Source organism: Protopterus annectens, chromosome 1.part1, assembly GCF_019279795.1.
Source record: "Protopterus annectens isolate FY-2018-M chromosome 1.part1, PAN1.0, whole genome shotgun sequence".
Classification (NCBI taxonomy): Eukaryota; Metazoa; Chordata; order Ceratodontiformes; family Protopteridae; genus Protopterus; species Protopterus annectens.
The window spans coordinates 209,743,805-209,768,170 of record NC_056726.1 but is presented as its reverse complement, the minus strand read 5'-3'; the positions used below and the strand labels follow the sequence as shown (position 1 = coordinate 209,768,170).

The window sequence follows — 24,366 nt, the reverse complement described above, 5'->3', positions numbered from 1 at the left end:
CAGAAGGGTTCCCCTCTGAGGATATCTTATTCTCGTAGAGCCTGGAAATCCTCAAGCAGAGGGGTGGCTGGAAGTCCTTTTCCCCTTTTGAAGAGGAGTCTGTGTACTGGGATGCATTCGGTTCCCAACCCTCCACCTCTTGATTGTCTCCACCTTTGACCTTCTGCTAGGGATAGTAAGTCGAACTGCTAGATAGTAAGTCGAAAGGTGTGGAGCTCTCCGGAATCAATGGGACCAGTTCCGCGGAGGTCTAATAAATTCATAACAGCCCCAGATGACAAATCCTTCCTAACCAAGAGTGTGCCAGTTGATGCTATGGTGGTGGTGGCGGCGGCCACTAAGTAATTAACAGAGACTTCTGCCAGTTGATGCTATGGTGGTGGTGGCGGCGGCCACTAAGTAATTAACAGAGACTTCTACTTCCGTCCATCCACCGAACAGAGTCCCGTACACTGGACAAGATACAGGAAGCGTGTCTTTTCTTCAGTGGCCTTTACTCTCAGGTCACTGAATTTTCTATCCCACTTCACCAGTCTTCAGAGGGATCTCCTGAAAGAGCTAGGAGATATCCTACAGCTGTGGGAGCTGCAGATAAGACTGCTTCTCAGCTTGCGACCTTATCTTCGGTAGTTAACTCCTCCATGCAGTCCATCTCTTATGCAGGAGATGGAGTGAGCAGGGTTGCAGGCACAGGAGCCTCCTTACGGAGACATTCCTGGATACACCTTTGTCAATTTGCAGAGCCTTTCAAGTCCTCGTTTATCAATGCCCCCTTTGGCTCGTCATTGTTCGGGCCTAAGGGTAAAAGAGACTAACCTGGTGTGAGCAGGATGGCAAGACTCTCTACCGTGGGAGTACGTTTTTTTTTTCGCACCTGCTAGACCTTACCTTAAAGGTCAAAAGGGTGGAAAAATGTGATTCCAGAAATCCCAGGGAACCTTGCCTGATGCACATGGTGAATTTTCCCCCCTGGGACAGAGGGGGTCCGCAGAATCAGGGCGACATATATATATATACTCTGGAAGGCCCTTCCAGCACTCCAGAAAGGGGGCTCACCTGTCCACCTCTGGAGGCAGTTGGGGGGAAAATTGTCACTGTACCCAGAAGCCTGGCAAGGTATCACAGAAGACACAAGGGTACAGTCGATAATATCCAGGGGATACAGTATTCCTTTCCTCCATGCCACCTCTTCCCCAAAAACAAAAATCCATGTGCCACCCAGTCTGAGGGAACAAGCAACTGTAGAAGTTCAAAAGTTGCTAAAGAGTCATCCAAGAAGTCCCCACAGACCAAATCGGATCCAGAACTTACTCAAGGTTCTTTTTAGTACCAAAGAAAACAAGAGACTGGAGGCCCAATTTTGGACCTCAGCAGACTCAACAAGTCTGTTAAAAAGACAGAGTTCCAGATGGTGAAACTGCAGTCCTTACTTCCTTTCTGGGAAAGGACAAATGGATAGTCTCCATCGATCTCCAGGATGCGTACTACCATATTAAGATGGACAGGCAATCCAGGAGCTTTCTACGCTTCTGGCTGGGAGCCAGTCGCTACCAGTTCAGAGCTCTGCCCTTTGGCCTCACCACAGCCCCCAGGGTGTTCGACAAATGCATGGCAGTAACGGCTCATCCAAGGCATCTAGGATTCCGGGTGTTTCCATATCTAGACTAGCTCCTTACCACCACCACCAAGCATCGACTAACAGAGACAAGGGACACCACAATATGCCTCTGCTTTCAGCTAGCCATCACTATAAACTACGAAAAGTCTGCCTTGCTGCCCTGTCAATATATTTATAGGAGCAGGTCTAGACACCAAAGACATGATAGCAAAATTGCCTCAGGAGAGGGTGTCGACCATTTGACACCAAGTTGCAACTCTAATCAGGAGGAAAAAGACAAGCAAGATTTTTTCTTAGAAGTCCTCTGTTCAATGGCAGCAGCCATAACTCTGTAGTTCCCTTGGCATGTCTCCACATGAGTTGCTGCTGTGGCTCCTCTCTGCTCAATGGTCCTTGCAAGATCTACCCATGTCCCACAAAATTCTCAGAGACCTGAAAGAAGGACCTAAAATGGTGGCTTCAGTCCACCCAGCTGACTATAGGCAGACAGTCTGTCCTCCCCCAACCAGTGGCCACAGTGACCACAGATGATTCCCCGATGGGGTGGGGGTATTTTCTGGGACACACTCCATGGAGCTTGGCAACACCACGAGTACCATTTGCACATAAAATGTCCTCGAGATGAGAGCGGTGCTCCTGGCATTGCAAGCACTTCACAGCTCTCTCCCCAAGGGGACGATTACGATTCAGACGGATAACATGTCAGTGGTATGGTACATCAACAAGTAAGGCGGAACCAGATACTACCCCTTATGTCAAGAAGCCCTAAGCATATGGCAATGGGCAATGCCCTCCCAACACTTTCTGATTGTGACGTACATCCCTGGGAAATCAGCGTGATAGCGGACAAGCTAAGCAGGGCTGTACTTATGCCTCGAGTGGTCCCAGAAAACAGGACATTGTGAACCAGATCTTTCGCAACTGGGGCCAGCCTTGCTGCGATCTTTTTGCCACCTCCATCAATGCCAAATGCAGCAGCTTTTTCACCCTATCCCCCCCACTGGGTTAATCACCCACGGATGCACTTGTTCACAATTGGCCCCCGGGACTTCTGTATGCCTTTCCCCCATTTCCTCGGATTCCCAAGGTTCTTCAGAAAGCAAAAATACGTGGGTTGCAAGCTAATCCTCATTTCCCCCTACTGGCCTCATCAAATCTGGTTCCAGTTTCTGTGGCCCAGTCTTCTGGAGGAGTCTTGTATCCTGGACCCAGCTCCGGACCTGCTGATGCATCAGTTGGGCACACTCCATCCTTCCCTATAAACCCTCAAGCTGACAGCTTGGTTCCTCCACTTTCCAGCTTAGCCTAATATCTCCCTGGTTCCTCCACTTCCCAGCTTAGCCTAATATCTCCCCGGCCATATAACATATTCTCATCTCGTCTCGCAAATCCTCTATGAGGAAACTGTATACTAGCAAATGGAAATTTTGTTTTCTTGTTGGGCTGTCAACAGTATTAATCCTTTTACTGCACCCATTTCAAAGATACTAGCATTCCTGGCCGAAACTTTTAACCAGGGAGCAGCAGCAACTATCAGAGTTCAGTTGGCTGCTATTTCCAACTTTCATGTGGGAGAAATGGGTTCCAATGTTATGTCCCACATGCTATGCAAAAGCTTTGCGGAGGGGTACTATCCTTTTGAGACCCCCAATAAGAGAACCACTTCCTCCCTGGGATCTGAATTTAGCCCTAGCTACCCTGATTCTTCCTCCATTCGAACTGGCTAGTTCTTGTGCTGTAAAATTTTTGACTTGGAAAACTGTTTTCTTGATCACCATTACCTCAGCTAGGAGGGTATCGGAATTACAAGCCCTTTACATTTGTCCCCTTATTTAATTTTCCACAAAGATAGGGTTTCTGTTAGGACCAACCCTTCCTTTCTACCAAAAGTTTGAGTTCAATCTGAATCAATCGCTAGAACTACCAGTGTTCGTTCTGAACCATGGCACCAAGGCAGAGTATAAACTCCACCAACTGGATATTCATAGACAATTACATTTCTATTTGCACAGGACTCAGGAATTCCGACAATCTGATCAATTGTTTGTATCCTTTGCAGAAAACAAAAAGGGAACTTCAGTATCAAAAGTGACTTTATTAAAATGGATTTCAAACACCATTACGTATGTCTATAACGCACAGAACAAACTACCAGGGTACCAGGGAAAATTTGAGGACACTCAACCAGGACTTTGTCTACCTCCACTGCCTTTCAGGCCAGATTACCTTTAGACTATTGCGGCAGCTATGTGGGTTAACTCCCATACCTTCATTACTCATTACAAACTAGATGTGGCCACCCAGAACAGGGCATCCTTTGGTTCCACAGTCCTGAAAAGTATTTTCCATTGAGCCACCCAAGAAGAAAGTGCTGGGGAACGCGGTCCCAACCAACAAGAAGGAAGGCGAGATAGAGACAGCATAACCATAAAGAAGTTATGTACTCACCATAACATTACATGTTTGTCCTTGATCTCGCCTTCCTTCTTGCATCCCCCCCCCTCTTGGAGTATTGAGAGGAGTTATCCATCCTTGGCTGTTTAGGCCTCTCCTTATGAGGTGGATAGAATAAGAATTTTCTACTAATGGCTTGTTGTTTTTTTTCTTGTATATGTATGTATGTATGTATGTATGTATGTATGTATGTATGTATGTATGTATGTATATATATATATATATATATATATATATATATATATATATATATATATATATATATACACACACACAAATACATAATTTGTTATATATGTCTATAATTTTATATATCTGCACATTGTGGTCTAGTGTTATTGGTGATCACAAACGAGGTCTGGGTAATGTAGTGCTAGGCATGATGGGATAGGGTCTAGCCTCGACCCAGTGGAAGCTCTCTAGCTTTAGAATACGGCTGAGTTGGAGCAGAGGGCCGACTCCAAACCCAACCAACAAGGAAGGTGAGATCAAGGACAACAAAACATGGAACATTATGGTGAGTACATAACTTTTTTTGCTTGCAAGAATAATATGCAATGAAAACAGTGGAATTAACAAGACTATGGTGATGAGGATCATTCCTTTGTAATAACTGATGCAGTAGATATTACTGAATTAGAAGCTGAATATTCCTCAAGTCTGGTCAGAAAATATATTCTTGTAAATGGAAATTCAATCATTAGAGGAACCAGTAAATTTGCAGAAAAGATGATGAACATTGAATAGTGTTATGCTTGCCAGAAGCAAAAATAGAAGAAGTGAGACAAGCCCTACAATGCCTTAATGTAAGGAAGTACAGATATTGGTATAATTGTTCTCATCCATGAGGACTCCTGACTGTTAGGGAACTTGCAGCCCTCTTGGATAGTATAGCAAGTACTGGTGTTAGGATGTTTTTTTCACAAATCACATATAAAAAGGAGTTTCAAGTCACCTTGAATGAAAAGATTTTTGGGGTAAGTACATAGGAAAAAAAATGTCCAGATATAAAAAGAGCCTAATTTTGGGCACATATGTTCAGGCAGGATGGCATGCATTTGTCAAGCTCAAGGAAGAGAATTTTTGCAGAAAATATTTTAAAATATTTGACAAACACATGACAGGATTTTTCCCAGGTCAAAAATTTAACATTTCACAAACAGCAACATTTGATGTACTTCAGATGGTTGTTAATGCTAGGAGTATTAAAGTTTTTTTCTATTGGAAAATTTGCTTTATTCCCACAAGACTGGGGGTTACTGTTGTGAAACCTGGTTAAATAAGAATGACTGGAAACAAAGTCTGTCAGGGTATGTAGGTTTTTACTGTAACAGACCTAACAAAAATCAGGTGGAGGTTGGGATTAAAGATAATCATGGGTCTCATAACTATTACATGTTCAGTGGTAACACCAATACTATAGATTGTGTAACTGACAAAGACAACCCTGGACCTGTGTAATTTCACAGTAAATACAACCCCAGACCATATATCAGCTGTTGGGAGTATATAGAGCACCAAATTCAATTGCTGAATACCTAGAGAAATTCATACTTTGTCTTGCATGAAACATAGGAGGGAAAAATAATAGTAAATGAGGACTTATAATTACCAGAAACAGACTGGAATAATATTAATTCAACATTAGTAAAGGAATTATTCACAACTTATGTTTAGGAACAACTGCTTCAGATGGTCAAAAAAAAACTTCCAGGGAACAGAACATACTAGACATTGTTTGTGTTCCTAAACAAAATTTGTTACTTCATGTCAAGTTTTACCATGGTCAGTGATCATGGGGTTATAAAGGTTAATTTGTTGCTAGATAATTCTGCCAAACTGAAATCTAAACCAATGCACAGAAGATTAATTACAGATTATATGGAAGTAAAACAGTTACTATGTAAAACTAATTGGAGTGGTGTGTTCAGTAGAAAAACTGCAGAAGGAATGTGGAAAGTTTTGAAAGAGCATTTGTTTTGTGCAAAAAGTAAAAAAAAAATAGCATCAGGATCTAGACATACAATGTCAGGGGGATAAATATTTATAACAACAACATATCTAATCAAGGTGAAAGAAATGGAAATAAAAGAGGTTGTACTACCACTTTGAAAACTGAGATAGATCAGCTGGACAAATTAAGTTTAGTGTGACAAGATCAAGAAAATTAAAAGATAGGAAACCATTTTGTAGATACATAAGATGTGGAAGGAGTAAAGATGTATAAATTGCTAAATTGTGTGTAGATTCTAAAGTGTATTCTCAGACACAATAGATTTATATTTACAAAATCTTATGCAGAACAGTTTGGCTCTACAAAGGGGGTGAGAAGTTGCTCTAGTGAAATCCAGCTAATCTCTTATACTGGAAAGATCTATGCAAACTGGATTCAAACAAAGCATAGAGAGAAGATGGAATTAGTAATGACCTGAGAACACTTCAGCAAGACATTATAGTACCATTATATTTGTTATTTACCAGGGTGCATAAATATGGGGAGATTCCTCAAGATTTGAGGCATGTTTACTAAACCTGTCTTTAAGGGAAAGGGGAGTAGGACAAATCCAGTCATATAGCTCCTTAACCTACTTTCATGTGTGGAAAAATAGTGAAGATGTTAATACTGGATAAGTTACTGTCAGAACTGGAAATGTTGGGACTTGAAACCATATATCAGCATGCATACATTGAAAAGAGACCTTTTACCACCTATAATATGATATACAACAATATAATAGCTATGCATGAAAAATCTGTGCTATGATGTAATTTACATAGATTTAACAAGGTCATACACAAAACACTGATTAAATTTAGAACAAATGGGTATTGACTTACTCGATAACTGCATGGCTTACAAATAGGATAGGGCAAGTATCCTACAGCTAGCTATTGGACAGGTGAAATTCTTTGTTACAGTCAGGGTGTCCCACAGGTCTCTGGCCTAGGCCTTACTTGTTTAGATTGTATCTTTAAGACACATCTTTTTCATCTGGGATGTTCTACAGTTGATGCAGATTACCTGAAATTGGACAAATTGATTTTAGTGTATCACAAATTAAGCATATGAGATTTTTGGGAGACAAACTGAAAGGTGAATGTCTAATACATCACACAGTGACTAAAACTGTAGATTCACTTAAGGACCTAGATATATGGGTAGATCCAGCTTCGAGTTTTTCTAATTGTAACCAATTTGTTGATAGTTCTAGAACTATAGATTTGTATAAAAATATTTATAAAGTCTAGGAAAGTAAACACGATGACATAATTGTTAATTACATTACACCCAAATGAGAGTATGGAAACCGTAAAAAAAAAAAAGCAAGCACGAGTAAACTGGAAAGAGTACAGGTGAAACATCTCAAGGGCATCCATGGATGTGCATATTTAAGCTATTATGAAAAACTAAAATATCTGAACTTGTACAGTGCCTCTGATATTTAAGAGGTGATTTTGTTCAGCTATATACAGCATTTAGAGACTACTACCTCTGCGAATGTTTGGAGTAATCAAAAAGTAGTAGAGAATTGTGGACAATCTATGTAGAAAATTCTGTAGGAATAAGAAACTTATTAATTGGTTCTCTGAAAGAGCAGCTGATGCATGGAACAGACTGCCAAATTACATTAAAGCAACAACCTGGACACTTGTTATGGAAACAACTGTTTTGGTATATTGGCAGGCTAGAGACATCTCTACAAAGGATGTGTTCCCCTTTACTATGAGAGGCAGTGTTGACAGTTGCTTCACATGATCCTTCCAGTTAGTGCATCTAGTGCACGAAAGGGGTATAAGGAAGGCATACCCCAAAGGTGAAGGCTAGATATTTGGGTTTTCTGATAATAAACTTGTGCAGGCAAAAACATACCCTTCAGACTAACAGGGAAAAGAAGAAAACTGTCAGTGCACAACTGATAATATTCCTTCTACCTTCACTTGCTTTTTGTGTGACTTTGAGCAAGTCACTTAACCAGGCAGTACTCGTGTGTCAACCCTGAAAAGGGACAGTTTCCTCAATGGGCTTATCCACTCAATATATACGTAAAATAAAAGGTTGGGTGAGTTCTTTGACAGATGCTGCATGTTTATCCATTTCTAACTAAATGAAATGGAAATATCTATGTCAACCAAATGATTGGCCTATCGTGCATGGGAGTTTCCTTTTCTATTACAAATTCAGTGAGGCATAAAGAAGTCCGGCTTCTCATTTTCTTTATTGTTGCTTAAGTTCTTTGACTGACCATATAATTTTGAACTTTCAAAATGTGTTGACTATCACTACTCCTTTGAATCTGTCTAAATTTCTCAAAATAAACAATTTTTTACTACTGCTTTTTTGAATACTTTTGTCATTTTCTGTAAACAATGTTTCTTTAAATAAATTTTATTGGCTACCTATTAACTGCTATGAGACATGTTTTTAACAATTTGTTCTTAAATGCAGAGGGCAGAGAAGAGTGCCCTCTATTCTTATCTGACTTGCGCACTAACACATGGATATAGTAGCTCAACTATTTACTTTTCCGATAGGCTTGGTTCAGAAAAAGATATCAAAGACAAAAAGGCCTGGTCAAGATACTATGATTGCATGAACATGTACTGTCTGGTAAATACCCCAGCCATACAATGACTTCTTTTTCTAGTCCCTTTTGATTCACCATTTCAAATTCTGGTAGTCATTCACCAGCTGAGGTATTTCAGCTTCTTCAATATCCTTTACAGTACGGAAAGCAGCCCTATCCTTAACACAAAACAATGCTTCTGTTTTTAGTGTTTAGTAATTAAGTCAGTGGATCTGTCTTCAGCCCATATGGTGGGAAACTGAATATTGTACACTACAAGACCCCTGCAGCATTCATGTTTGAAACAGATCACCTTTATGCCTTAGCTTAGGCACAGTCATGTGGTTCAGGATGTAGTTATCCACTCACAGATGTATTTAAAAAGCTTACTGTACCATTGTTTTAATCCACTATCTTTTATTAGAGCTGGTTTCCATGCAAAAGTAAGCAATGTAAAAATGTCTCAGTGCATATAAAATCATGCAACAATCTTCATTCTTTTGACTTGGTGGAACAGCTTAATTTAGTAGTAACAGCATATGTGCACTGATTTTGATCATACTGCTGTTAATACAGAGTTTGAATTGTAGGGTACTGTAAAGTTAAGAATAATTAAAAAAATATATATAGCTGGGCACGAGTGCCAGCCACTATTGCACTACTTATACAATTACTGTAATATAATTTAGTACTTATGATCACCTGCTTATGGTAATGTAAAAGAGAGAAGAGGTGGCCCCAATGTGCCAGTTTATAATTTACTGCTATGTCAGTACCCCGTATCCCTGCATACGCATGTGGCGGGGGGCTCTTCCTTGGCAAGTCCATTTCACATTCGGCTGGGTGTGGACTTTAGATGCAGTCAGTTCTTCATGGACTAAATAAATCAGCCATTATAATAGTGGTATACAACAGGTGGACAGTTCGCCAAATTTTCAGCCCATTACACACAATGCCAAAGAGGATACTACAGATTATTTGAGACTACTCATATTTCAGAATGCTAAGTGAAAGCAATCTGTAAGACACCAATTAAATGAAGTACCTATCGCAGTGCAAAACGTTAACACAGAACTTATAAACAAACGTCATGTATCCAGGTCACTCCGCATAAAGCCAAGTCAGACACAATGCTCATCTCTTAAAAATATATGAATGGAATGCACCAAACTGGAATTATTAAACTAAGTTCACGTTCAACAATCTGCCTCTTCAGTATTAGTGAAATGCTGGGGGTGTTACTGGAGGGAGAAAATGATGATTACAAAAAGAAAATGATGATTACAAAAAAAAAAGAAACTTCCTAAAATTCCTTTCTTACATTTCACTGACGTTGATTACTACGAACGTATAAGAAATCGAACCTTTCTACAAAATAAAGGCTTGTTGAACTCCTGCATTTATTTACCCAGCTGTTATGTGCTCATGACTGAAATAAACATTTCCTCTTTTATTGTGCCTACTACCACCGTTTCAGTTTTATCAGATGGCATTATTTTCCCACCGGCAACATTATGCAATGTTACAGTTCTCTTAAAGCATCAAACGATAATGCCACCGTTGTACGATAAAGTAAAATAAATGAAAACCCTCATAAACGTTATCTTTGTAATTAACTAAACCCATACCTTTTAAGAAGACGTGCACTACGGTCTTACCAGTACGATGGCTGTTAGTCGACAAAGTGTTTCACTAAGAACTCCCTTCCACAAGTTAAGTACCTCTTATGACTACTAGCTGCTAAATAGTTCTGCTTTAATGTAAACCGCAATATACTAGACCAATCAAAAAATAGAATTTCTTGCCCACCTACTACAGCTCGGAACAAGTGACAGCAATGAACACTGGCAAGTCAAGCGAACGCTTGAATGGCGTGAGACTGACGTGGTGTGGTCAGAGGATGAAAACCAATCACATGCTTAGAGTGGAGGAGATAGCCAATTGAGAAAGAAGTGTGATTCCTCCTGAGGTTGTGAAGATATCTTGTATTCGAATAGGTGTACTGCAAGGTGATGGGTAGCTTGATTGTGATTTGAAGACCCTTTATAATCCTAAAAAGCCAATACTGTTAAAGAGCTACTGACAATTGATTAAAAACGTGAAGATATTTTATACATATTAATTTGTACATATAAACTGTTTTGTGTCCATATACAAGCTGTTCTTTCGTAATCCGTAGTACATAACTTATTTGTTCGGGTGTTTCAGTTATATGCTTCGGAATCCGTAATACATAACTTATTTGTTCGGGTGTTTCAGTTATATGCTTCGGAAGTAACTTTAACTTGTTAAATAAATACTACCGAGGCTAATCATGTTCTGGTCTGAACTGATGGGGTACAGTGTTTACGCGGAGGAACTAAAGGGCTATTTTTCTAAAGGTGCGGACGGTCTTGGTAGTATTTTACTTTTCGGTTGCATATATCAATAAGGTGTTTCAATTACAAAGTGAGATTTATGCAACTATTAGTGGAAACTTATAAAATAGTTTTGTTCTAAAATCTCAGAACATTGCAATTGTTCATCTTTCTTAGCAGGACGCAATAGCTCAAAGGGACTGTCTTGCAGAAAGAGGGACCGGTGGTAACCCTACGCATACTTTTTAAATGCTGTACAGATTGAAGCCCTCACTAGGAGTAACTGCTGTTGAGTTAAATACCGTGTAGTCTTAAAAACAAAATTCACTGAATGCTTGGAATATATTAATAAGACATACGCTTGAAATATTATTTATTTTATTTTTATTTTACATTTATTGACCAGGCTAGTCTAACTGGATATATGTCCATTTTCAGTAGAGGCCCGGGGAGAAAAGCTCCGAGAAAAAAATCTTATACAGAGAGTCTACATTAAGAATGCAAATTAATAATTATTCAACCCATTTACATAATAAATGAGCATGTATCAAGTTAACATTTTGTAAACATGAATTTACAGCACTGTGAGGGGCATAAAGAAGTATAATTTTTTTCTGCTTCAATTAGAGCTTGTTGAGATGAAAATAGCATCAGAAATTAAATGTTTTAGTTGTTAAAGGTGATTTAAGGCAAGGGGAGATATTATCAGTCAGGGCTGGTGCATGGACATAGCCATTGGGATTTTAAGAAGATTCTTAGTTGTTTCTTGAAAAGTTGGGTGTATGTGGGGGATGTTAGTTTACTAGGGAGCTTGTTCCAAGTATTACCCACAGCGTTAGAAAATAGGCAGTCCCCCGATTTGTTGTTGGATTTTAAGGTGGCTACTTGTAGCTTACTGGCGATCGTAGGGTAGGAAGATTTTTATAGGTGTTGATGAGGTTACAGAGTATATGGGAGTGTTAGTGGGATGATGTAAGATCTTGTGGATAATAGTAAGTAGCTGGTTTTGTACTTCCAGCTATCTAGAAGTTTAAGATTTTGGCAATGGTGGGTTCTAAAAGGGGCCCCAGTGGCAAATCTGGCTATATTGTTAGAGGTTGCCAGCTTATTTAGATTGCTTTTGGATAGGTTTGTGTAGATGGGTGAGGCATAGAGAAGGGTGGAGATTTGGTGAGTTTGGGCAGTAGCAATCCTGGCTGAAGCCATGAGAAAGGGTTTACGTCTATAAAGGAAACCAAGCTTTCGATTAACTGATTTAATAGTTAAGTTAATGTGTGTCATACTTTAAGATTATTATCTATTGTTACACCTAAGAGTTTGGTGGTTGTATCTGGAGCAATTTCTGTACAATTATTTGATGTTAACTATGAAATTGATAGGAAGGGACTTCTGTGAAGGAGTAAACAATAATAATTTAGGTTTTTTTTTGGGTTAAGGAGGTGACAGCATTGGTGGAACCAGTTTTCAACTAAAGTGAATACTTTTTGGGTACTAGTTTGGAGTTCTGCAAGAGATGATGCGGCACAAATTAATGTCGAATCATCGGCATATTGTATGCAGGTGGTTTGGGGAAGGGAGGTTTTCAGATCATTAATGAAAATAGTGAAAAGGAGAGGTCCCAGAATAGAGCCTTGAGGGACCCCAAGATTGATGGGGAGCTGAGAGGATAAGTTATTGTCCCAGAAGACTGCTTGTTGTCTGTTATCAAGGTAGGATTTGAACCATTTTACAGCTTGGTGTCAATTAAAAGAGACTTATGTATATCAGACAGTAATTGATGATTAACCATAACAAAGGCTTTAGAGAGGTCTATAAAGAGAGCTGAAGAGAGTAGGTTGCTATTACGATTTTTATAAAGGCAGTCAGAAAAGGATAGAAGTGCAGTTGTGCTGTGGAATGGCCTGAAGCCATGTTGTAGTCCACTAGTAGGTTATTTTGAAGGAGATGACGCAGTAGTTGATGAATGCATCTCTCCATGATTTTTGCTAAGGGAGAAAGAAGGGCTATGGGGTGAAAGTTTGAGAGTTCATTTCAGTTACCCCCTTTATGCAATGGGATAATATGTGAGACTTTCCAGAGAGATGGGATATAATATTCTGTAATGGTTCTGTTTATTAAGATGGAAATAGGGTAGGCAAGTACTCCCGCTGCCATTTGCAGGTATTCAGCTGGCAGGAGGTCAGCTGATGGTGTACATGGTTTAAGTTTAAGAAGTAGTGTGTGTATGAGAGATGTTGGAACGGGTTGGAGATGAAATGTCCGTGGTAGATTGGTTAGTGAGGGTGACTCTCAGTGGTGGTAACAGGTGGTAAGGTATTTGCTAGGGATTGGACAGTTTCAGAAAAAAAATATTAAAGGTGTCAGCAATTTGGTTAGGAGTATTTTGAGTCAAATTAGAGGGGGTCGGTGTTTTGGAATGTCCTGGATGGAGCAGTTTATTGATACCTGACCAGAATTTTTGTGGGTTTTCTTGGATTTTATGGTGGTGGTTTTTTTTTTTTTTTTTGGCATTTCTAAGCTGTCTAAAGTTTAGATGATCAATTGGGTTTTTAGTTTTTCTGCATTTGGACCAGATTTTACTTCTCTGTCGTATATTGTGCCTTGTATCATTTAAGAGCCAAGGTGCGAGTGGGGGCATGGTGATCTAGGATATGCAAACATTTATTGTTAAAGTGTAAGACTGCTTCATCAAGAGGTAGGTATTTTAGGGGTGACCAATTGCAAACTTTGAGCTCGGCTTGAAAGTTAAATTGGTTGAGATTTTTCTTGCTCCGGGTAGTTATAAATGTTATTTGGTTGGGAATGGAGGTCTTTTGTCTAGTTATGAAGGGAAGAGAATGGTCACTAATATCATCGGGAAGTATGCCTGTTTTATATGAGAGCGGGTTACTGTTAACTAGTATCCAGTCTAAGGTGGATTGTTTCTTGCTAGGTTTATGGGTTCTGGTAGGGGAGGTGATGGTTTGATAAAAGCTATAAAGGTTTATGTGAGTAGTTGGATTGGTAGAGGTACAATCATTCCAGTCAATATTAAAGTCACCAAGTAGTATAGTTTCTTGTGGGAGGGATATGGAGAGCCAGCTAAGGGCATTTTCAAGAGTATTAATGTTGTTACCTGGGGGATATAAGAGCAAATAATGTAAATGGATTTATTAGCATTAATTTGGAGCTTTGAGGTTAATATCTCGGCATTACATTACTAGGTGATGGTGGTTGAATATCTAGTGAGGTGACCTTCAAATCAGATTTAAACAGTATTGCCACCCCACCACCTTTTATATTTAGATGGTCTAGTCTCAGGATATTATAACCTGGTGGGAGTATATCATTGTCGTTAGTTATGGGCTTGAGCCAAGTTTCGGTTAGGCATAAGATGTCAAAAGAATGGATGTCTAACAGAACATGAAGCTGTGTAATTTTATTATTTAAACTACGTATATTGAGGTGGCCGATCAGAAGAGAGTTTGGGGTTTTTCTGGGGGTATGAGTGGTGGTGGGATGGGATGGTTGGCTTTCAGGAATGGTAATGTTGGGACCTGGGTTTGGATGAATGTCACCGTGTAGAAATAGGCACTGTTGAGGATTGTGTGTAAGTTTCAAGAGTTTACAGAAAATAGGGTCTAGTTTTCTGATTTGGAGATATATGGGTTAATCTATGAAACTGTGGTAGAAGGTAGGATGAAGAGGATGTTGTATTACTGTGGGCTTGAGAAGCTAGATGAGAGAGTTGAGTTGTTTGTTTTAGGGGGGTGTTGAAATCTAGTAAAGCTTAGGGATTCATAGTAAGTTAGGCTATGTGATATCAGTAGAGTAGTAAGAATTATAGGTAAGAGGAGAGAGTGTGTTGGCAAGCTGGGGCTAGACATTGTAAGGTGTATAAGATAGGTAAAATGAGGTGATTAGGATTTAAAGAAGGCCAGTTAAGGGGTGGAGCTGTTTAAAGGGAAATTAGGTAGTAGTGAGATAGGGTTAGCTATTGGATGACAAGGGTTGGAGGTGTGACTGTAGCAGTATAAGGTCAGATGCAGTGGGGGTGGGTGAGATTTGGGGGTAGGGTAGGGGAGCAGAGTGAGCCCGCAGGGCGAACGAAGCAGCTAGAGCCAAAGGGTGGACAAGCCACAAGCGATATCTGTAGCTGTACAAAGACTACAGCTAAGAGGTAAGTGTTTGCAATATAAAACTATCATTAAGAATGTGTAAAAGACAGGGTAAGTGTATGACAGGTGAGTTAGGAAAGGATAGGAGAGACTGGGTAGGGGAGCTGTAAGAAAAGGGTTTAACTTTGTTCTTAGCTAGGAGTTGAAGATATCAAAGTACAGCCTAGTATAGGTGTAGAGTGCCACCTGGTGGTGACAGGAGAAATGGTAGCAGGGAAGAATCCTGCGCAATATTAAAATTAGTTAAGGAATTGGGAGGGAATGGTTGGAAAACTGGGGATGGGCAAAGGGCACAAGCAGGCTGAGGTCGGCTGCTATCATGCGGGAGGCAGGATGTACTACTAAATACTTAACAAAAATATATAATCATTTATTAAAGTATTTGGCTACATACACCGAGCCTTTTATTAAGGGGATAGTCCCTCTGAGGGCACGTTGAGGGTAAGACGTCTTCACAGGGTACCCAGAGGTGGTGTTCTTTCCAGTAGTTGCTATGAACCTTTAATTTCCTTGCTGTGAAGTTGTAATGTCTTTCCTAGGCAGGAAAGAGTGGGAGCTCACGGGTAGTAGATGAGACGTGACTAGTACCCAGACCACAGGACTGCTTAGAGGAGATGGCGGATACACCAGGTAGGTATAGTTGATTTAAATAAATGTTTCAGATTTGCCTTAGAACCTCATTGTCAATTATTTTTATGCTTAGAACAGCAGACGCTATTGGTAAAACATAGAGGTGCTATCAACAGAAAGTGAAAACCTGTGATTAAAAAGTAGTCTGGTCTGACTGTTTGAGATTTTTTACCATGATAGGACATGGACAAAAAGTAAGAAGTGTCTAAATAAACTCACAATGTCAGACGTTGAGTGTTCTCAGGTATGGTTAACTTAGTGAATAAGCAACATTATCTTTAGAAATCTTGGAATTCATTCTAGTTATTAAATACTGCTAATTAGATATGGTTATAAACTTTTAGTTCTTTACAAGTAAAAGTAAGCATTTATAGTCTAAGTGAATTGTACCAGTTTTTAAAACGAGTATATTATTTACGATCATTACATTCACACAATTTTAACAATTTATGGGTACACAAAGACACAGGCATAGAACAGAAACTAAACCACTGTAAATACTTTTATTGGTTTACTGCATAATACATATGATTTTTTTTTACTAAGCCGCGGTGGTGCAGCGATAGCATTGTCGCCTCACAGCAAGAGGTTCTTCCGTTCGATTCTCGGCTGGAGCACCTTCTGTGTGGAGTCTGCATGTCCTCCCCACGGTCAAGTGGCATTCGAAAGACATGCGTAGGGCGTGCCTTCGTTGAAGGTTGGGTGTCGAGATGGCACCTTGTTACCGTAAAAATCTACTGCCAATCATTAGCAGACCGGAGTTCCGCTGTGACGACCCCTAACCAGGAAAAGCCAAAAGAAGAAGACATATATGATTTTTTAACAATTGCCATTCATTTTAGCATAACATGAATTGCTCAAGTCCTTCCCTTCACTCCTTCTCTTGAACAGTATTCTGCATTTTTTCCCACAAATTCAATTTATTTCTGTCTAATGTGTCCCATTCTCTTTTCTAAAGATCCCAGCTCCAATTATATCTCTTTTGCAATATTCAATACTTTAGTTATGGTTGATTGATTCTGATTTCCATTTTCTTGTATTTGCTTAAATTAAGCCAATAGCATTAAACTTAGCAAGGCCTTAGCATGCCAGGTAATTCAAATCCTTAACCACAGCTCTAAATAATCATTTTCTTAGTTAGTCATTTGTGTCCACAATGTTTCTGACAAAGTGCTCTTTGAGGAATTTTATAAATTTGCCAACTTCTTATATCCCTCCCAAAAACATGTTCCCAATTACCTCTGTCTTTCCCACCAATTGCTATCTACCTGAGGAAAATTCTCTGAGCCTGCTTTGGGTATAAACATACCTGTGCAAATACTTCCATGCAAAAAACATAAAACTTCTGGACTTTGTTGCCAATGTATTGTCTTGAGAGTAACTTGTGTTAAGTCTCTGGCCATATTATGAATTAAAATCGAGATAAGCCAGCAGATACCAAGGAATGCACTAGAATCAACATTTTGCTTTAATGCATATTAGCCTAGTAACAAAAAATCAAACTGTATCCAAGTACAAGTTTTCTGATTAAATGTCATTAGAAAGTAAAAGCTGCTCTATAATAAACATCATATTGCAGTATGTGATAAATATGATGATCCATTATAACGTGTTTACACCACAGTGAATCTTACAAGGCTTTCCACACTAAGCACTAATCTTTTCGGTAACAGCAAACATACCTCAAAACAGACTATGAACTGATTTCTGTGGAATCAAGGGTAGAAGGTACAAGTGTTGCATGTATTTCTTTGACTTGAATGTAGCAGATTTCCTATTTGACCAGATTAAATTACTGAAGTTTTTTGTTCTTTACTTGACATATATCTAGTTGTATCAAATAAAGTAGATTTACACACTACAGGTTAAAATTAATTTTCAGTTAGTAATTAATGGGAGCTGCAGTTTCATGTCCAATTTATTCCTTATTGGTTTAGGTGCATCGACTAGAAGGAATATTAAACTATACTTTGCAAAGCTTTTTTTAAACAGTTATTTTTTACATAGCATTTTCAATATATAAATATAATGCCTTGGCACCTACATTTTCATAAACAATATCTTAATCTTCATTTTCCTGATTTAAAACATAATTACAATGACTATATAAGTTTACACACCCCTGTTAAAATGCCATTTTTTGTGATATAAAAAATAAGACCACAGTAAATCATTTCAAAACCTTTCCCACTTTTTGACCTATAACCTGTACAAGTCAGTTGAAAAACAAAACAATCTGTTAGGGAAAAATATATAAAAAATTAAAAAAGTACAATAAGCTGGTGTGCACACCCTTAAACTAATACTTTGTTGAAGCACCTTTTGATTTAATTACAACATTCAGCCTTCTTGGGTAGGAGTGTATCAGCATGGCACATCATGACTTGGCAATATTTGCCCATTCTTTCTTGCAAAAGTGCTCCAAATGTGTCAGATTGTGTGGGCATCTCTTGTGCACAGCCCTCTTCAGGTCACCCCACAGATTTTCTACTGGATTTAGGTCTGGGTTGTGGCTGGGCCATTCCAAAACTTTAATTTTGTTCTGGTGAAGCCATTATTTTGTTGATTTGGATGTATGCTTGGGGGTCATTGTCGAAATGTGAAATTCCTCTTCATCTTTCTAGCAGATGCCTGAAGGTTTTGGGCCAAAAGTGACTGGTATTTGGAACTGTTCATAATTCTTTCCACATTGACTAAAGCCCCAGTTCCAGCTGAAGAAAAGCAACCCCAAAGCATGATACTTCCACCACCATGCTTCACCGTGGGGATGGTGTTTTCTTGATGATGCAAAGTGTTGTCTTTATGCTAAACGTACCTTTTGGAATTGTGGCCAAAAGTTCGACCTTGGTCTCATTAGACCACAACACATTTTCCCACATGCTTTTGGGAGACTTGATGTACTGTTTTGCAAATTTTAGCTGGGCCTGGATGTTTTTCTGCATAAGAAAAAGTCTTGCAACCCTATCCCATAGCCCAGACATACAGAGAATACGCAAGATTGTTGTCACATGTAGTACACAACAAGTACTTGCTAGAAACTCCTGCAGCTCCTTCAGTGTTGCTGTAGGTCTCTTGGCAGCCTCCCTGAACAGTTTTTATCTTGTCTTTTCATCAGTTTTGGAGGGATGTCCAGTTCTTTGCAACGTCACTGTTGTCCCATATTTTCTCTACTTTTTGATGACTGTCTTCACTGTGTTCCATGGTATATCCAGTGCTGTGGAAATGTTTTTGTACCCTTCTCCTAACTGATGCCTTTCAACAATGAGATCCCTTTGATGCTTTGTAAGCTCTCTGTGAACCATGGCTTTTGCTGTAGCAGGCAACTGAGTAAATGTTAGGAAAATCCTACTAGGCCAGCTGAACTTTATTTGAGGTTAATCAGAGTCTCTAATTGATGGCAGGTGTGTACCCAAGAAGACTGAATGTTGTAATTAAATCAAAAGGTGCTTCAACAAAGTATTAGTTTAAGGGTGTGCACACTTATGCAACCAGCTTATTGTACTTTTTTTTTTCTTATATTTTTTCCCCTAACAGATTTGTTTTTCAATTGAATTGTACAGGTTATAGGTCACATTAAAAGTGGGAAAAGTTTTGAAATGATTTATTGTTTTCTCATTTTTCATATTACAAAAACCTGGCATTTTTAACAGGTTTGTGTAAACTTTTTATATCCACTGTTGCTATTCTGTTGGGAGGGGGTAAATTAGCATTTTTCAAAAAGTTGCCTTATACGGTGTGTGCTAGGCTGCTTCAGTTATTTAATTGAACAACTGTGATACTCCATCTGAAAAAAAAATAGAGGAAACGATCTGTTGGCTATCTCAGTCATACTGAAAACATTTAATTTGGTATTTATGAACCGCATATACCATTCAGTGCCTTTGTTTATGTATACATAAATGCAGCAAGCAAAAGCTATGCATATCCTTGGATAATGCTCTCATCATCATATGGAATTTCTAAGGTCAGATAAGTCACTCAGGTTATTTAAAGGTATGTAACACTGGGATCCTTACTATAGAAAGCCAATTATATTGCAAATGGATGCATGCTTTTTTAAACAAGATACTTTTTTGAAGGACTCCTAAACTAAATAGCCATGTGTACAGCAGATAGTATGCAATTATGAGATTTACAGACACATACTGTGATTAAGTATTGTTAACCAGGTCCATATCAGAAGAGCGAATGGCAAAAGATCGAAAAGACTGGTCCTCGAACTTGCTGTTGGGGGTGGCTATGCCCCCCTGCTAAATATATATACCAACTCCGAGATCGCACTACAGTGAGGAAAGGGCAAATATTCCAATCTTCACTGTACCGCGATCTCACCACCCACTGTGTGCGTGCATGTGTGTGTGAATGAATATGAAATAGATGTACGACAGTGGGGAGTATGGCATCTGTCTGACATATTTTGACAGAATCAGGAAAATAGTACAGAAAAGTTCATCAAGAAGACACGTACATTTAAATAAAAGAATTTAAATAAAAGAAATGTGCATACATAATAGTACACAGTGCAAAGCCACATTGTTATTGGTAGTATATCACACGGTTAGATAAGTGCACATGTATAAATGATGCACATTTACACAGTGCACTTTGCAGGTCATGCAGTAAGTATCTTTTGCATAATCACACTACCATTTGGTAGTCAATAGTTGTGTTAGGAAAAAAGGTTTTGCATTTGGCTTGTCTGAGCCTAGGGTATATAGCCGAAATATTCTAATATGCCTTTCTCTCTTTACAATTTGCAAGTAGCATAGGTGCAATAAAACATATTGTATGTTTTGTGTGTATAAGGCTGTTTTCTAGTGCACATCTGTGCATACTCATGTTCACTTCTAAATATCTATCTAGTCACCGACAGCTATACTGGCAACCAGCCTGCAAAATATATGGTTACTTTGTTAAAATAAATTGAATGTGTTGTTCTCGCAGAAGGGGATATTGCCCTACTGTGAGGTGTTACAACCTTGTAGTGAATTATAAAAAAGTAACCGAGGTGAAGGAGAAACTAACCCTCGTGTATATGAAGGAGTGAAAAAAGCTCCCCTCAGAAAAACAAAACACTATATTTCCAAAACTTTCCAAATGGACATCTGACCGATTCTGACATTTTTGTTTAAGGAGATAGATATCAGATGGATGCCTCAGACTCGAAAGCAGAGTGCTACTGTGTATGACAGTGACATATGTGAGTGGCTCAGCAGGTTGTACACATAAGTCTAGAGGTTTGGTTCCTATACCAAGTGCATACATCCATTTTCTAATACTGACAATGCAGTGCAGCATTAGGGGGTGCTGCACTCTAGATTTTTATTTATTTAACCCCTGTTAACATGGTTAGTCCCATTAGGCTAGTGGCGTCTTTTAAGGGAAGATCATAGTGGCATTTATCCTACCCAGGGGAACTTCCCCTACTCTCTGGAACTGCTAGATGATGCTGGAGGACTCCTACAGCAGCCAGCAAAAGGATTAAGGGAAGAAGCAGCATGGAAGAGAAGAGAAAAGCTATGGAGAGTTTGGAGGTGGAAAGGGAGAATTTGCTGAAAAATCTTTTTGATCTGGAACTTCAGAATGTAAACAAAGATTCCTGTGTGTTGGATATTACAAATGAGCAGTGTTTAGCTGTCTCCATGGCGAAGGAAGTATGCAACATAACTAGCATCAGAAGGGCTTGCAGAAGACATTCTGTTAGAAACATTCAAGCAGGATGATACAGGGAACAGTTCTATTGTTTTAAGGGATGAGATGGAAGATAACTTTTTTCTGAAGTGCTGAGGATAGTAATGTGGAAAAGGAACCAAGTCATGTGACAGCAGAGAATGCAGTAGTTAAAACTTGTGCAGCAATGAGAGAAAGTAAAAGAAGAAAGCAGCAACAAAACGAGAAGGTGTTTGGTTTTGTGGCAGCAGATAACGCCATAACGAAAACATATGCAGCAGTGAAAGCAGGCAAAAAAGGAGAGCAGCAAACTGCTTTTAACAAGAAGAGAAGACCAACTGTGAGAAGAAAAAGAAAAAAAATGACACCGTAATAGTGAGATGTGTATGGGACACTCGCTTAGGGGCACGACCCAAGGCTTTATCGGCTGAGCGGCATTTTTTGAAGGTGCTACCAGTTCCGGTAAAGAAAAAAGGGGCCTGGAAACGCTCGTTGAGCGAAGGCAGGGACCCGCAGAAGAAAAGAAGGACACTAGAGTGACTATATGTGGTAACAATGATAATAATGATATTGTGTTTAATTTTTCTGTGCACTGTTTGACGACTGATTAACTGTATGTACTAAATAAGGGTCTATCCTTTGTTCCCAGTAGAGATAGTGTTTACCATGAAGTTGTGATGGATCTCATGCTTTTTTGCAGGGGTGTGGCCCTACGGAATATGTTTGGTAATGTCGGTGCTAACAAGTCGACATTAAGACAGCCCAGTAGTTTTGTTCCTCCATTTACTCCCTCTATGCATCTATTTGTTAAGGCTTGTGAACATGATCTCTTGGATTATTTTCAAAGGGGTTACACTCAAAAATATTACAATTTAACTGTAGCTCAGAGGAAAGCACTTCAAGATTTATGTGATAATAAAGAAATGACTATTAAGATGGCAGATAAAGGGGGTGCAATAGTTATAATGGATACCACCTTTTATCAAAGCAAGCTAACACAATTATTGTCTGATTCACAAACCTATATTTCCATCAATCCCCTAATGGTTAAGCATTTAATAGAAAAAGTGCATTATGTTTTGGAACAACTTTTGCATGATATGGTTATTAATGAGGAACTTTATAATTTCCTTAGAATAGAGGGGGGGTGGTTACACCTCTCTTAAAAGGATTACCTAAGATACATAAATCATTGACTGATCCACCTTTAAGACCCATAGTGTCAGGTAGGAAATGGGTCACTGACAATGCTTCCATTTGGCTTGAAACCACACTCAGGCCATATGTTGAAAAAATGGATAACATTCTGACAGATACGGGGGGTTTTTTAAAGGCATTAAGGGAGATAGATAGGGCGACTCCCAAGGTTCGCTACCTTATGGTAACTCTTGATGTGCAGAGCCTATTTACTGTTATCAACAATGATTATGGCATTTCAGCTATTGGTCAACTTTTGAAGGACAGTGGTGCTACTGACCATAACATTGTCTTAATTAAAACTATGTTGAGCTTGGTTTTGGAAAATAATGTGTTTTTGGGTTTAAAACAAGTTTATAGACAGGCACAGGGTGTAGCCATGGGCACACCCTGTGCTAACACCTATGCAAATCTAGTGCTTTCCTTTTGGGAAAATCAACATATTCTTAACAATAATGAATGGAAGCCGAGCATTAGACTCTATAAATGGTTTGTGGATGATGTTTTTATCCTATTGGAGGGGGAGACATCTTTACTAGAAGATTTCATTATCTTCCTACATTCCACTACCGACTTTTTTAGGTTTACCAAGGAAGTATCGTTCACAAAAATAGATTTTTTGGATGTCTCCATAGAACAAACTAGCCTAGGCTTTTCTACAAGCCTACACAAGAAGGACTGTTGGAAAACTACACTTCTGTCATTTGATAGCATGCACCCACGCTACACTTTTCCCAATATAGTGCAAGGACAATTAGGCAGGGTTTCCAGGGTCTGTACTGATGATTCTTGTTTTGAAGGGGAAATAGATAGGTTGAGAGGATTTTTTATTGATGGGGGATATCAGGAAGGCATGGTTAATAAAGTTGTAGAGAACAATAAGGCTAAGAGGGGACAGAAATACAAACCATGGTTACATCGCTCTAATAGTGAAGTAATGACACCCGCGCAAGATGGAATATGTGACCTTAGATCCAAAGTTATGTTTACATACAGCAGTAACATAAGAGAGATCAGTGGAATTGTTAGGAAAAACTGGAATATTCTCACTAGTGATGATAGGATTAGAAATATAGTAGGTCCTTTTCCAAGGATTGGATATAGGAAAAACAAGAATTTGAAAGATATTCTTTGTGGAGAACACTCCCATGACATTGTCACCCCAGTTCTGCCAGTTGGTAGTATGCCCTGTGGTATGTGTAAGGCTTGTTCCTATATCCTTCAGGATACTACTTTTGTACATCCCACTACAAATAAAACATTTCTATTAAAGGCTAGGGCTACTTGCAGAACTAAAGATATTGTTTATTTAGCGAACTGTACGTCTTGCCCATGTTTTTACGTGGGCAAGACTAACAATATGTTTAAAGTTAGAATTTTGCAACATATATCTGGCATCAGAAATAGTGATATACACGATGCCCTTTTCAGACATATAAAAGATAATCCCACTCATAGCTTTGGATTTAGGGCTATAGTCAATGTGAAATTGAATAGGAGAGGGGGGGGGCATAAAACAGCTTACCGAGCTAATAGAGTCTAGGTGGATCATAGAACTCATGGCACATAGGAGCCCGGGCTTAAATGATGTTGTCCTGATGAAACCCACCTTAAAAAATAGGCGGTTTTTTTATTAGTGTTTGATTGGTGGTTTCTTATTTTAAATTGTGATTTGCATCGTTTGTTTTTTATCTGATGAAGGGTTAACACCCGAAAGC

The 24,366-nt window shown here is 39.0% G+C and overlaps 1 protein-coding gene across 2 annotated transcripts in view; it reads right to left on the bottom strand.

Moving 5' to 3' along the window:
- Positions 1–10,420, bottom strand: part of LOC122804314 (hydroxymethylglutaryl-CoA synthase, cytoplasmic-like) — a 270,709-nt gene extending 260,289 nt beyond the window's left edge. The window contains exon 1 of one of the 2 annotated variants that reach the window (XM_044074109.1): positions 10,266–10,420. The gene's annotated coding sequence lies outside the window, so the exon portion shown is untranslated. The remainder of the gene's footprint in view (positions 1–10,265) is intronic. The other variant, XM_044074124.1, reaches the window with a different exon arrangement.
- Between the last annotated feature and the right edge of the window lie 13,946 nt (positions 10,421–24,366).